Here is a 15,033-nt window from a genome sequence, read left to right as displayed (position 1 = left end):
CAAAATATCCTTTGGGAAATCATTATCTCGATTTCAATCAACAAGAACCAGTTTTGTTGATTTTTACTGATTTTTTTTTTTTGTTTCTTTAGTTGTTGGTGGTTTACTTACGTAGAAATATCCAGAAATCCCTAAAATAAAGTTCAAGCAAAAACAAACCGAGACTTCTTTCTTTTTATTCGTTGTGGAAATAATTTCCTATATTAAAAATAAATAAAATGGATAAATAAATAAAGCTGCAATACCCCTTATGCTCTGAAACATTCCCTGAGCTTTTTGTAGAGTAACAACAACATGAAAAAAAGGGAAAAAAAAGTCATTTCAATCACTAAATAAAAGTTCTCTGACGGTTTCTTGCGGTTTGTGCCCAGATAACCCGCCCGTGGGCTGCAGGTGCCGTGTCAATCCCATAATTCTTCCTCCCCTCCAACCTTTCATTTCTGTTTGGAATTTCTCCCAGAACATTTTAACTCTTTTCCTTGATCCTGCAGCAGCCCTTTGATTGTTTGCAGCTGACTAAAGCTGAGGACAAGACATGGAATCTCATCAGAGAAACTGGGCTGGAAGAGAGAAACCTCCAGCGCTGCAACAAGGCAGGATTATCCCGGGGGGGGCTGTGAGGAAGTTTTCCACACCTTGGCTGAAGGAGTACTGGGATGAACTCTGTGTATCAGGTACAGCCACAACCTCAGAAAGCCCATGGGCCTCCAAGTTGGATGGAATTCCACAGCTTTTCCCAGAGAAACTGCGGCTGCCCCATCCCTGGAAGTGTCCAAGGCCGGGTTGGAGCAACCTGGGCTAGTGGGAGGTGTCCCTGCCCATGGCAGGGGGTGGGACAAGATGAGCTTTAAGGTCCCTTCCAACCCGAACCATTCCATGATTCCAGGATTTATCCAAGCAAAGTGAGCAGGTTCCCCCCAGAAGAAATGGAAATGGAAGGTCCTTTTTTATGGAATCATGGACTACGCTGAGCTGGAAGGAACCCTCAGCCCTGCACAGGAACATCCCCAAGGGTCACCCCCTGTGCCCCAGAGGATCAGCCAAACCCTCCTGGAGCTCTGGCAGCCTTGGGGCTGTGCCCACTGCCCTGGGGAGCCTGGGCAGTGCCAACCACCCTCTGGGGGAAGAACCTTTCCCTGAGATCCAACCTGAGCCTGCCCTGACACAGCTCCAGCCATTCCCTGGGTGCTGTCCCTGGTCCCCCCAGAGCAGAGCTCAGTCCCTGCCCCTCCTCTGCCCCTGCCTAGGACGTTGTACCTGCAGTGAGGTCTCCCCTCAGTCTCCTCTGCTCCAGCTGAACACACCAAGTGCCCTCAGTGTCCTCACAGGGCTTCAAATCCAGGCCTTTCCCCACCTCCCCATCATTCCTCAGTTGTATCCCTGGAGAACAAACATCTCTTCCCACATTCTATTGGGAAGTCAGGTTGTCTGATTTATTTTCCTCACCATCCGTTAGCTCATCCCACCAACGTTTCAGCACATGGAATCATCGAATCCTAAAAAGGTTTTTGGCTTGGAAAACACCTTAAGGATCATCTCCTTCCAACCTCCCCACTGTGGGCAGGGTCACCTTCCACCAGACCAGGTTATGTCAGAATAAAACAGCTGGAAAGAGACAGTGACAAGGAAGGATTTTTAATTAATAAATCAATTTTTGGTAGAGATTATTCCTTCATTAAATCAAGTGATTATTAGAGTTCTCTGCTTTGAAACCTTCTGAGGAAATTCACCATATTCGCCTTTAAAATAAAAGGGAAAAGAGGATATTTTGTTTTACCACTGGACGAGAAAAAGACATGAAAGCTCAAAAATCTCAAAATGTCTTCATTGAATAGAAAATTCTTATTTGTTTCAGACAACGGTGATGTTGCTTTAACCGTAAACTATTTTTTTAAATTGAAAATACATTTTTAAAACACTTTTTTTTGGGTTTTTTTGAGCTGGAAACATAAAACCCTTCCGTTTAGCGCCGTCGGAACGAGACATTTATAAAACTCAACTCTTGTATTTATTGAAACAGAAGTCGCTGGGATTTAATTACACGATTTTAGCAGCATAAAAACCTTGGCCTAGTAATTATATTTCCATATTTTCCAGGTCAGAATAAGCTTTTCCATAAACCTCCGGGTAGATGAGATTTGTTACAGAAAATCTAAGGAGAAGAACTGTCTTAACTCTGTGTTTAAACCATACCTGGCTTTATCAGCAGCAATTTGGGGCAAAAATGTCCAAGTCAAAAACGTGGCTACAGGATTTGACTTCCAATTCATCCACAAATAAAAAGATTGAGGGTAAAGACAAACAGGAGGGTCTCCCTCACCCCTCCCTTTGGGCACAGATGGTTCTGGAATTTCCATGTTAGTCCCGGTACTAAAACCAGGGAGACCAAGCTTTGCTCCAGAACTTCAAGGGTATAAAGGAAGAAGTTTTTTTCCTGGATGTTGGGCCTCAAATTTTATTTGGAGAAGAGTTAAGGAATCATAGCTGGCATTCCTCTGCCATGTCTGATGGTTTTTTGGGATGAGGTGTAGTTGGAAGCTGGCAGATCCCTCCCACCTCCTTCCAAGATCCTTCCATCCTCGTGGCACCATTGAACTTTGCTCCTGAACTCATGGGTACATCTGGTTTGATGTTGGGAATGGCCAATGGAATGAGAAGGGAAAGAATTCCTTTCAGGTTGCCATTAAAAAATATAATCAAACCCTTGGAGGTCAGAATGGGTGATGGGGAGATCAGAGAATGGTTTGGGTTGGAAGGGACCCTAAAGATCATCCAGTGCCACCCCCTGCCATGGGCAGGGACACCTCCCACTAGCCCAGGTTGCTCCAACCCAGCCTTGAACACTTCCAGGGATCCAGGGGCAGCCACAGTTTCTCTGGGAAACCTGTGTCAGGGCCTCCCCACCCTCCCAGCCAAGAATTCCTTCCCAATATCTCATCTAAATTTACCCTCCTTCAGTTTAAGGCCATTCCCTGTGTCCTGTCCCTCCATCCCTTGTCCCCAGTCCCTCTCCAGCTCTCCTGGAGCCCCTTTAGTTCCTGAAAGGGGCTCTCAGCTCTCCCTGGATCCTTCTCTTCTCCAGGGGAACCCCCCCCACTCTCCCAGCCTGTGTCATCACCCTCACAGGGGGAGAATTTTTTCCTCATATCCTCATCTAAACCTGCTCTCTGTCAGTTTGGAGATGTTGTAGTTCAACACCATCCTGCGAGACATCCTGTCCATCTGTCAGAACCTGCAGCAGAGCAACTGGAGGAGATATTGTGTTCGTGGGGATGTTCAACAGGAATCAGCAAAGAGAGTAGATGGAAAACCTTCCCTCCAACACAAAGGTTTTATTACAATTCCTTGTCATCAGCCAGGATTGTCCAGCACAGCCAAAAGAATTTGAATGCAAAGAAAACCTGCGAGAAAATAAGATGGAAAACAAGGCAGGTCTTTTGTTGGCTTTTTTTTTTAGTTATCTACTCAGACTTCCATAAAATTCTAAACATTGAGCTGGGAATTAAAAGCCAGGGAATTAAAAGCCTCAGGACCTGCTCTGAAGATAATTTTCCAGTATTGAGTAAATGTTGTGTCTTGCAGAGGATCTTCAGCAGCTTTGGTGGGATTTGGTTGGAGGTTGGACTTGATGATCTTGGAGGTTTTTTCCAACCTTAATGATTCCATGATTATCTCGGCAGAGAGGGATCTAAACCCTCCACCATCAAATCTCCAAGAATGGAATGGATGCTTTGAGGGCCCGATGTCTTGACTGATTTTGTTGGGACAAACTCAAAGTTAGCAGCCCTACAAAGTTAACACCTTTCACACGAACAGTGTCAAACTCCTTGGGTCTGAAATCCGAAATCCTCCCCACACGAGTGAGCTACAATTTGGGCGACCCTCTGCCTTCAGTTCATGGGAGGAAAAGTGTTTTCCCTGCTTCCCTAAAATTAAACTGTTTGCATCTCTCAGTAAAATTTTATATAACATTTTTAAAGGTCAGAGTTTGTCTGTTGATGTCTTTTGTGTAAAATACGACTCTGTGTTGGCAGGACTATCAAGAAACAGGTTGTTTTTTGTAACTTCACTAAGTAGGACATTAGGGCTGGATTCTGCTTTGGATTTCAAAATAATAATCCCCATCCCACTTTATGTAAAACTTGTGACTCTCATTTGATTTGAGTTCACTGATGGACAAATCCACCTTTTCAACTGCTCTGCAATTCCCTTTTTCTTCCAGGACACAAACCCTCATGATTTATTTTGGGCTCAGAAAAATGGTGGGTCAAGACTTTCCCATAGTAAGGAGAATTTTGCTGTTCATACACACCTCTTGAAGAATCCTAGATTAATCAAGAGCTAAATAATCATAATTTTTTTGACATTTTATGCTCCTTGTTCCTACCTGTTGATTCATTCAGGTCTGACGACAGTTTTGGAAACATGGAGCTTCCTGGGGAAGAGTTGTGCCTTACCTTTGAACCTAAAAAGTGCAAATAATAAAAGATCTTAATTATAAAAATAAAAAAAAAAAAGATGAACCAGAGTGAAATCCAAACAAGAACAAGTCCTGAAACAAAGGCAGTGTCAGATGAATATCTAAAATTCCTGGAAAGGTTCTGCTAAAGTGGCAAAGTCAAAGCTGAGATATTTTACCTATTAAAGAGGGAAAAAAAACCCAGTTACATTTGAATAATTTATTGATAATTTTATTGATGTTATGGTTAATATTGATCATTTTAAATCCTCAAATTACTAATATTAAAAGGGGTCCTGTTAGCAGGGACAGGAGCCTGCAAAATATGAGCATTTCTGTGAGCAAATCCAGTTTTAAGAGGAGTAGTGAACACACATAAACAGCAATTAACAAACAAAACCCAGAGAACTTACCTCCATTTCCCTCTAATTTAAAAGTCCAAGCCACCATCCCTCAGCACACAACTCCAATATTCTGGAATTCTCGGAGCTGGCAGGGATCATCTTCCCCAGCCCCTGCCCAGAGTGGGGTCAGCTCCAACAGAGCCATGTGCAGTTGGGTTTTGGTGTCTCCAAGGACAGAAACCTCTCTGGACAAGTCTGATCAGGTGTTCAACCACCTTCTGAGTAACAAATAAATCAATTTAATGTCCAAAAGGAATTATGTGTTCTAGTTGTCACTGGGTTTGTCCTGTCACTGTTCACCACGGAGACAAATCCTACTCCGTGTATTTGATTTCTTTACTCCCCCATCATGTATTTAATTTTCCCTTCCCCAGCTCTTCCAGCCTCTTTCCACGTGGCAGATGCTCCAGTCCAGTCCCTCAATTTTTTGTGTGGCCCCTTTGCTGGCCCTGCTCCAGTTTTTCCATGTCCTTCCTGCCCTCAGCACTCCAGAGGTGTCCTCACCAGTACCTTTAGTATCCGTCCTAGGGATCTAAATTTGCATTAATGGACAAACTATTGGATTAGTAGGCTTCAGAAAGAGTTTCCAAGTCCAGTCAAAGAACACAGGCACAAATTAAAACAGGCTGAGGAAGATGGAATAAGGTCACCTACTCCAGCTTCCTGCTCTGGGAGAGGAATTACTCCACTTACTTACACAATTCCTGACATGTGTCTATGATTTTCCCAAAACTCTCCAATGAGGGAATTCCCACAGCCTTTCCAGGCATCTGATTACAGCACTTTATACTGTCCCTACTGTTTCTCCCGCTGTTTTATTGGAATCTTCCTTCCTGGAAGCTGGGATGACACGAGCACTGTCTGCCAGTTCTGTTCCAACTCCCACAAAGTTGCCTGGGTTATTCATGGGATTGGCAGGAAGAATCCAGGCCCTAAAGCAAACAAATTGCTCTGGATCTCCTGCTACACCCCACTGTCAGAAGGTTTTTGTGGGAACATTAATGGATTTGGGAATAGCTAAATAAAACAGGCACCTGCTTGTCTCAGCTACACACGGAATAATCTTCCCATGTACAAAATCAGACCATTCACTGGGAAAACTGAGGGAGTTTTCCAAATTGAAATGTCAGAGAATTCCTTTTATTTTCTGGTGGTCTATAAAAGAGGATTTCAGGAGTAAGTGTTCCTCTGACTTCCCAAAGATGTGTTTTATACAATCCCACAATGGTTTGGGTTGGAAGGGAACTTAAAGATCATCCCATTCCAGATCCCTCATCGTGGACAGGGACACCTCCCACTAGCCCAGGTTGCTCCAAACCCCATCCAACCTGGTCTTGGACACTTCCAGGGATCCGGGGGCAGCCACAGCTTCTCTGAGAAATCCATTCCAGGACCTCACCACCTTCCCAGGGAAGAGTTTATTCCTAAAATCTAATCTAAACCCTCTCTCTGTCAGTTTGAAGCCATTCCCCCTTGTCCTGTCCCTCCAGGCCCTTGTCCAAAGTCCCTCTCCAGCTCTCCCAGGGCTCCCTTTGGAATTTTAGGCCAGTTCCACCATGTCCTCTCTGGGAAAGCCTTCAAGTGAACATTAAAGGGTGATTAATCCTCATTTGCTGTCGATGGATTAATCTGATTAAAACATACCTGTGTGATTTAGGGTGGGAATCCACCACCTTGGAGTGGGGATCTCACACCCTATGGAATTTCCTGGAGAACCCTGAGATCAGCAGATACAACACAGGAGAAAGTTCAGGCAGCCTGTGCCCCTCTGGAAGAGAAGATGGAAACTTGGGGGGATACCTTCAAGGACAGTAAGTGTCCATGTTTAAATATTGGACCATGCCAGAGGTGGCTGGACTGGGGGGATTATCACACGTTCCCAATTAATGTGATTAACTTTCAGTCAAATAACCTACCAAAAGGCATCCCACACATCTATCTGAGGTCAATTTTAACGATGCAGAACTGCAAATGTACAGATTCCTTCGTCGTGTTCCTGCTTTTTTAGTGCCCAAAGGGGACACTGAGCAGGCAGGACCTGGAATTTCGGGGACCTGTCAGTGCTGGTGTCTTCTGGACTGAATATTCCGGGAGGGGATCCTGTGAGACAGGCAGGAAACACTTCTGAGTGTCTGCACTGCCCAATCTCAACCTCTCCTCAACTGCACCTCAACATGGAAAAGTTGTGTTTAATTGGATTCAGGAGGACTGGCTGGAGGAAGTTCAGATGGGATCCATCCCAGCTAATTATGTTCCCTCTGCCTTTTTGGTGAGCTGAAAAGGTCAGTTAAATATCGAAGCAGATTGTTCTCAGGGCCCTTCCCTCCGTCATTCCCAGTTTTTTTTCCTCCACTTGAACACGAGTTGGAATATCCCTACAAATACGCAGAACATTGGGACAGCAAGAGAATCCCAAAATGGGTATAATATCTCCACCAAATGTATATAAAAAGCAGATAATTAAAAAAGGGAGTGTTTAGGAAAATAAGAGGTTTCTTCTCCCCACTTTGCAGGTGAGAGAGATAAGATTAAATTAAATAAACTCCATAATTTTTCAAAGTTGCAGGAGAGTCTATAAGACAGTGAGATCCATCAAGGTCTCTCAAGGCTTTGGAATATGGGGCACAACTGCATTTTCCTCCTCCATGGGGTGGAATTTCGCTTCTTTCCTGAATTTCAAGGTTTCCAACACGCAGCTGATTTCAACTACACTGAGGGTTTTTAAGTCTGACCAGATCCTGTTGCAAAAATAAAAAAAAAAAGGGACTTGGCTGAGGGTTGTGGTTTTAATCATCATTATGGCCCTGCCTCTCTCATCTTTCCTCACCAGCTCTAATCTGTGCTGCTGCATCTGCAGATAAGAGTCAGCAGAATCAGTGGTTTGAAGGATCATCTGAGAGGGGAATTCTTTCCTTTGAAAGCCTGGAAAGTGGTCCCCTGTGTGTGTCATTAAGCTGGAGGCAAAAGCAGATGCAAGGCTTAGATTATCTCTTGGTGACAGCCTAAATAAAACACAGGAATTGTCAGGGCAGGGAGGGGACAGTCAACGACTGAATTCTGAATGAGGGATGACTGGGGGGAAAAAAGGGAGATTTTCCCGTGGAATAAAGTTGTGGAATTTCACTTCTTTGCATAGGAAAGGAGTGTGAGGGTGACATCCTCAAACAAGGGGGATGGCACTGCAAAGAAAAAATATCTGTACTGTGTTCACAGTCTTCCTAAATATTGTCCTCCATGCTGGACTGATGCTTTATTTTAGTGCTTGGAATATGGGAAGAAATGTCGCCTCTGGAGTGTTTTTTCAGAAGTTCACAGAATTTATATTTCTCTGAAGCCTCCCTTCCAACCCTTAATCAGTTAAAATCTACTCATTGTAGAATCATGGAATGGTTGGGGTTGGAAGGGACCTTAAAGATGATCCAGTGCCACCCCCTGCCATGGGCAGGGACACCTTCCATCATCCCAGGTTTGCTCCAACCTGGCCTTGGACACTTCCAGAGATCCAGGGGCAGCCACAGCTTCTCTGGGCAACCTGTGCCAGGGCCTCCCCACCCTCCCAACCAAGAAATCCTTCTCAATATTCCTTCTAAACCTGCCCTCCAGCAGCTTAAGACTATTCCCCCTTGTCCTATCACTCCAACCCTTATCCAAAATCTCTCTCCAGCCTTCTACCAAGCCCCATTTTCTTTTTTTAATGGGAATAAACCCAATTGCTGTCAATGTGTCTCAACAGTCAGGACAAACTGAAGAGTAAAACCAACCACTAAAACAACCAACATTCCTGAAGATATTTGTCACCTGCTCTATTTTCAAGCTGAGGAAACATCCCTGACAGAATATATCTGACCTCTCCATAGGATAACCCAGCCTGGAGTTGCTGCTGGTTCATTAAGTTGGTAATTATTCAGCGTGTGTGATTTCTAGGAATAGGCATCGTGGATAAGCCCTGTTTGTTTTGGCTCCGTCTCCATGGGGATAAACAGAAGGAGAGTGATTAATTTCCATTCTGTTGCCATGGTTATTAATAATAATGAGGTGATTATTACTGCACTGTAAACCTTACAGCAATTCCAAGGCTGCCACAAAAAAAAAAAAAAAAAAAAAAAAAAAAAAAAAAAAAAAAGAAAGGAAAAAAAATAAAAGGAGTGAGGGAGAAAGGGAGAGAGAGAGAGAGGAAGAAAAAACAACAATGAAAGAGCTGGATCTGCTCCTCAGCCCGGGCAAATCAGCACTCACACGTTGCCTCTGATGAGAGGCAGTGAAATAAAAGATGTGTTTTTGGAGAGGCTGGACCTGCAGACAGAGCAATATTAATAAAACAAGTGATAGATGAGAAGCCCTCACTGACTTCAGCACGTCAGTGCCCGCCGGGGTTTGCTCAGGGCGGGGATTTGCCAGCACGAAGGTCCCACCTGGTTCCCACAGCCAATGGAAAACTTCCCCGATGTGCTCAGTGTTTTCTGGATCGGGCTGGATCTCATTAGTTCCACCAGAAAAAAGCGGGGCTGGTGTGTGTGTGAGGGGGGGGGGTGATGAGTAGAGGAGAATAAAAATGTAATTAAAAAAACAAGCACCAGCTCTTACCCCTGGGTGAGTAATGAGCAACTCCCACATTCCTGGTACCTGCTCAGCTGGCTCTGTGTCCTTGCTCCAAGTGATTTGTATTCCTCCCGGAGACATTGCCATGGTGTTGGAACAATAAGTAACACTCAGTTAATCAGATTGTCCCCGCGGGTGAGATCGCGTTTGTCAGGGATTCTGCTCTCCAAGCCGGGATGTTTTGCAGACCTTCCCTCTTTCTGAGCCCCGGGGTAGGTGCAGAAAGCTCACAACTGGCAAATCCCAGCCACTGGGCAGAGCTGTTGTTGTTATTTTATGGCTCACTGGGATCCGACATCAGCCTTTTCACACAAGGGCTTGGAATGACAGAAACAGGATGAGAAAGTGCCTGTTTGCATTCTTCTCCCCCAAAGCCACGAGCTGTGCTTTCAGGCTCTTGGTTTTCCAACGTTTCCTCTTCCAAACCGGGGGAAGTCATTTTGCATATTTGTTTCTTCCTCCCCGCGTGTCTCGTTCCTGGTTTTGCGAGGGCGGCGACCTCCCCCTCCGCCTCGGCGTCCGCCTTTCCTGCGTGGAGGATGCAAAAATCAAACAAAAATCAAAACCCGCAGCCCAGCTGCTTCCCAGATTTGCTGGTCTGCTGAGGTGCCTTCAAAGGACAGAGGGCAGCAGGTCGGGTGAAGCACTGGCTGTCAAACGCTCCCGGAGAGCCAAGGTAGCAAAAAATAAACCCCTGTGGCTTTGTGGGAGTTTAAAGGCAAAACGGGGCTGGGGGGAGTGTTGTGGCTTTCAAACAGGGCTCTGAGTGTTCACCTCCTGATGATGTGGTGGCTCAGAGCCTGCAGAGAGGAGCATCAGCTCCTCCTGAGGGCTGGTGGCACAATGAGGACGAGCCATTTTCCCTCTGGAGACAAAGTTCAGTGTGGGCACTTTGGACGAGCCAAGGGTCAAGAGCAACACGAGCTGCTGGGGCTCAGTGTCCTGGGCCACAGAGCCACAGAGTCCTGGCACAGTTTGGGTTGGAAGGGACCTTAAGGATCATCTCATCCCACCCCCCTGCCCTGGGCAGGGACCCCTTCCACTAGCCCAGGTTGCTCCAACCTGGCCTTGGACACTTCCAGGGATGGTTCTACTGGAATCTGGGGCTCTGCTTCTGCACAGAGGCTCAGGAAAGTCACAGAATCTTGGAAGGCTTTGGGTTGGAAGGTGCCTTGAAGTTCATCCCCAGGAACATCACACCAGGCCCTGAGCATTTAACGGATGCAATTTTTTTCCAATCATAGAATTCCAGACTGGTTTGGGTTGGAAGGGACGTTAAGGATCATCCAGTGCCACTCCCTGCCATGGGCAGGGACACCTCCCACTAGCCCAGGTTGCTCCAACCTGGCCTGGGACACTTCCAGGGATCCAGGGGCAGCCACAGCTTCTCTGGGCAACCTGTACCAGGGCCTCCCCATCCTCCCAGCCAGGAATTCCTTCCCAATATCCCATCTAACCCTGCCCTCTGGCAGTGGGAATTCATTCCCTGTGTCCTGTCCCTCAACCCCTTATCCCAAATCCCTCTCCAGCTCTCCTGAAGCCCCTTTAAGCACTGGAAGGAGTACTAAGGTTTTCCCAAACCCTCCTCTTCTCCAAGCTGAACAATCCAAATTCAGCCTTTCCTCAGAGCAGAGGGGGCCCATCCTTCTAACCAATTTTTGTGTGGCTTCCACTGGATTTGCTCCAACATTTCTGTGCCCTTCCTGTGCTGGAGACTCCAGGGAACACAAGGCTGGTTCTCTAATCACCAGAGCAAGGCCAGCAGGGGATGTCCCTCAGTGTGGGTGGCTGCAAGAAGGGGACACATCTCCCATCAACACCTGCTGCTTGTGTGTGGGGCAAGGTAGGGATTCTTGGGAAGCCCCAAGGCCCACAGGACCCTCTCAGCTTCCACCTTCCCACCTCTTTGCACCCTTTCCTATATCCAGAGGGTGAGGATGGGGTAGGGACAGCAGCAAAATCAACAATTATCTGTATTTAATAACTAAATCTGTTTTTCCTCCAGTGACAGCCCCTCAGTGCTGCTGTTGATGGCACAAGACCCTGAAAATAGTTTTTTTGGAGGTGTCCAACAGGTACAGACCCCTGTGTAACCCCTCACTCACCCTCTGTTGCTCTGTGGACCTGCTGTGGTGGTGCCCAGGTACAGCTCTGATCCCTGGCATCCTGGGAAGGTGATGGATCCTATTCCAGGGGCACAACAATGGTTGTGCATCACCTTTGGCATCAAAGCACGGTGTTGGAAACTCCCCAGCAAGTGTAATCATGGAATGGTTTGGGTTGGAAGGGACCTCAAAGACCATCTAGTTCCAACCCCCATAAAAAACTTGATTAAAGGCTGGTAGATTGAAGGAAGGATGAATAAAAATTGGGATTCTTAAAGGGGGCTCATCACTTGTCAGGATGAGCCTTTAACTTAAAAAGTCCAAAAAATAAATCATGGAATCATAGGCTTTGGTTGGAAGGGACCTGATGGATCATTTCATTCCACTGGGGACACCTTCCACCAGATCAGGTTGCTCAGGGACAGGAGGAGAGATTTAAATCATAAAACAACCACCCTGTGCTGGAATCTTCAGGAAGAGCAGATAAAACACGTGGATATTTGGAGGTGGTGTGGAATTCCTGCCTGCTCACGAGTGCATCCCACTGCTCACTACACACTTACACACTCTGCCCGTTGGAATTACAACCCCCTTTTTTTTGGGAGCACGTGGGAACGGGAGAAACTCGCAGCGTGTTTCCTTTGAAAGGGAAAGAAAAGGGGGAAAAAAATTCCGAGCCCAAGTTCCAGAGCGATTCCAAGCGAGGAAGAAGCACGATCCTTCCTGTGGCTGGGCTGGGGGAGGGAAGGGGATGGAGAGAGGAAGAAAAGGAGGAGAGGGGGGAGGACAAGTTCGTGGTTAGATGGGAGCTCCCACCCATTTCCTTTCCTTGCCCTTCCCAGGCATGTCAGAGGCGGGAGCCAAGACAAATCCAAGCCTCGGGAGCTCAGACAGACAGCACCGCTTACCGAGAGCTAATCCAGCCTCGGGAGCAGCGGGAGGGACGGGAGGAGTGCGGGGGGAAAAAAAAATTAGGAAGGGGGCAGTGCCCTCTGCTGCCAAAGGAACGGTGTCGGTGTGGAGGATCCGGAGGAGAGAAGGGAGGGATGGCACCTCCGGGAGCTGGAAAACAAACAGTCAGGGCACACAAAGAGGGGAGGGGAGTTGAGTGAAGTTCATCTGAGGTCAGCAGGGGTCATCTGAGGTCAGCAGGTTCATCTGAGGTCAGTAGATTCATTTGAGATGAGCAGGAGTCATCTGAGGTGAGCAGGATTTATCTGAGGTGAGCAGGGGTCATCTGAGGTGAGGAGGTTTGTCTGAGGCGAGTAGGTTCATCTGAGGTCAGCAGGATTCATTTGAGGTGAGCAAGGGTCATCTGAGGTGAGCAGGGCTCATCTGAGGTGAGGAGGGGTCACCTGAGGTGAGTAGGACTCATCTGAGGTTAGCAGGGGTCATCTGAGGTCAGCAGGACTCATCTGAGGTCAGTAGGGGTCTTCTGAGATCAGCAGGACTCATCTGAGGTCAGCAGGATTCATCTGAGGTAATCAGGACTCATCTGAGGTGAGCAGGTTCATCTGAGGTGAGCAGGACTCATCTGAGGTCAGTAGGGGTCATCTGAGGTCAGCAGGATTCATCTGAGGTCAGTAGGGGTCATCTGAGGTCAGTAGGGGTCATCTGAGGTCAGCAGGATTCATCCAAGGTCAGCAGGCTCATCTGAGGTCAGCAGGTTCACCTGAAGTTCTCCCCAGCCCAGGTTCTCAGCAGTGACCTGGATCTGATGACTCCAGCGCCCTCACGCAGGCGTTTGGGGAGTCTGGATGAGCTGAGGTCCTTGGAGAAGTGGGAAGATGCTGCCATTGCCAAGGAAAACTGAGCGTGGAGCAGCAGAGCCGTGGTGGGCACGTCTGGAGCTTGTGGCTGCTGCTCTGAGGAGCCCAGCGAGGTGCAAACAGCACGAGCAGAGGAGGGCAGGTCTCCATCCTCCCCTGGGGCCTTGAGACCGAGGTCAGGGGTCATTCCACCTAATTTGAGCCCTCTGAGTTCTCATCATCCATCTTGCTCTACGAAAACAGAGAGCCTGAATCCACCTGTCACCTTAAAGAAGTGACATCCAGAGGAGACCAAGGGCATCAGATGTCCCCCTTGTCCTATTCCAAATGTCCCCTTTGAGGCTCTCTACCAGTGCCACCAGTCTGCAACCCCCTCTCTCTCAATCCTCAGCTTTTCTCTTCACATCTCCACCCTCTGAGTGGTGTTGGAATATTCCCGGGAGCTTTCTCCCTAAAGAAAGTATAATAACACAAATAATTTGCATTTAACAGCGACATGTCTATAGCTGTGCATGAGGGGGTCTCGCTGATATTATTGTCTGGTCTTTGATGGAACTGGACTCACCTTCAAAACCCTTTTCTTGACATTTGGGGAGCCAAAATTTTCCCTCAGCAGGTGTTGGAGGCAGACATGAACTCCCACGAGCTTTGGGAAAACCACCAATTATCAGGAGAGAATTTTAGATGAGTCAGAAGGGCATTGACTACAAAAGCCTCCTGAAAACCCTTGGAAAGAGGTTTCGTTGGATATCAGGACTAGCACGTGTTGAGTTGGTGTTTCCTGGCTTACCCAGGAAGAAATCTCTTGTCTGATCTTCCTGAGGAGGAAAACCTGAAAATCTCCCACGTTTTCTAATGGATTAAATACTCCAGTGCCCAGGTGGAATCAAGTAAATTATCTCCATCAGTCATTCTTTGCAGTCATAGATCTTAATTTTCCACTTTTTTACTTTTCCCTCTGTCCCTCTTTTTCCTCTTGTGATTCCACCGTGCTTCCACAATAAGAAGGTTTTATGTTTTGCTGTACACCTGTCCAAGAGTGGCCTTTCTTTCTCTTCTTCTCACTTTTCACCCCCTTCACGTCCCATTTTCCATAAAACCAGAACTGGGATCCTGCAGCCAGCGGGGGAAAACAGAAGATGAGCAACAGTTGGGCACTGCTGAAATAGGGGATCATAGGAAGAAGGAACCAGAATTCCCATTTCAAGGGCAAAGCTGAAGCTTCAGGTAACACCTGCTTTGTTCTGAAACGGAGCAAAACCAAGAAATTTCAGCTTTTGGGCTCATTTATCAAAGTCCACCTGACGGAAATGGAATAAAAAATCTTGGGAGTTAAAAGAAGTGTAGGCAGAGTTTGTGTTGACCCCTGGGCTCTGTGGGACAGGTTTTGTGCAGGTGGAAAGACAAGGAACGATATAAAACCCCAATCAGTAGTTCCCACCTCTTCTTTACTCATGGATGTCATCAGAACCCTGGGAGAGGATGGGCCAGAGAAGAGGATCCTCAGGTTTTGGTGTCCCTTGCGTGGCATCTCCACCGCAGGTCGTGCAAGGAGGAGAGGACTCCAGCACTTAACAAGGAGGAAAGGATTCCAACATTTAGCAAAGAGCTCCTGGGATGAGATCAGGGCAGGGAAAGATCTGTTACTGTCAGGGGTGAAAAGACCCAGCTTGGGGAAATTAATTCAATTTATTACC

General features: G+C 47.0%; 1 long non-coding RNA gene across 1 annotated transcript; it reads right to left on the bottom strand.

The window, feature by feature from the left end:
• Nucleotides 1-1,613: 1,613 nt before the first annotated feature.
• Nucleotides 1,614-9,572, bottom strand: LOC120325209. Its single transcript, XR_005567095.1, has 3 exons — nucleotides 9,448-9,572; nucleotides 4,388-4,465; nucleotides 1,614-1,739 (listed from the first exon to the last, which is right to left on the bottom strand). It is a non-coding gene; the product is annotated as an uncharacterized LOC120325209 (long non-coding RNA).
• Between the last annotated feature and the right edge of the window lie 5,461 nt (nucleotides 9,573-15,033).

This window comes from Pipra filicauda, unplaced genomic scaffold (assembly GCF_003945595.2).
Source record: "Pipra filicauda isolate LSUMZ 115617 unplaced genomic scaffold, ASM394559v2 scaffold888_size58672_pilon, whole genome shotgun sequence".
Lineage (NCBI taxonomy): Eukaryota > Metazoa > Chordata > Aves > Passeriformes > Pipridae > Pipra > Pipra filicauda.
Note: the sequence above shows the minus strand (reverse complement) of the source record. Positions and strands in the feature narration are given on the sequence as shown.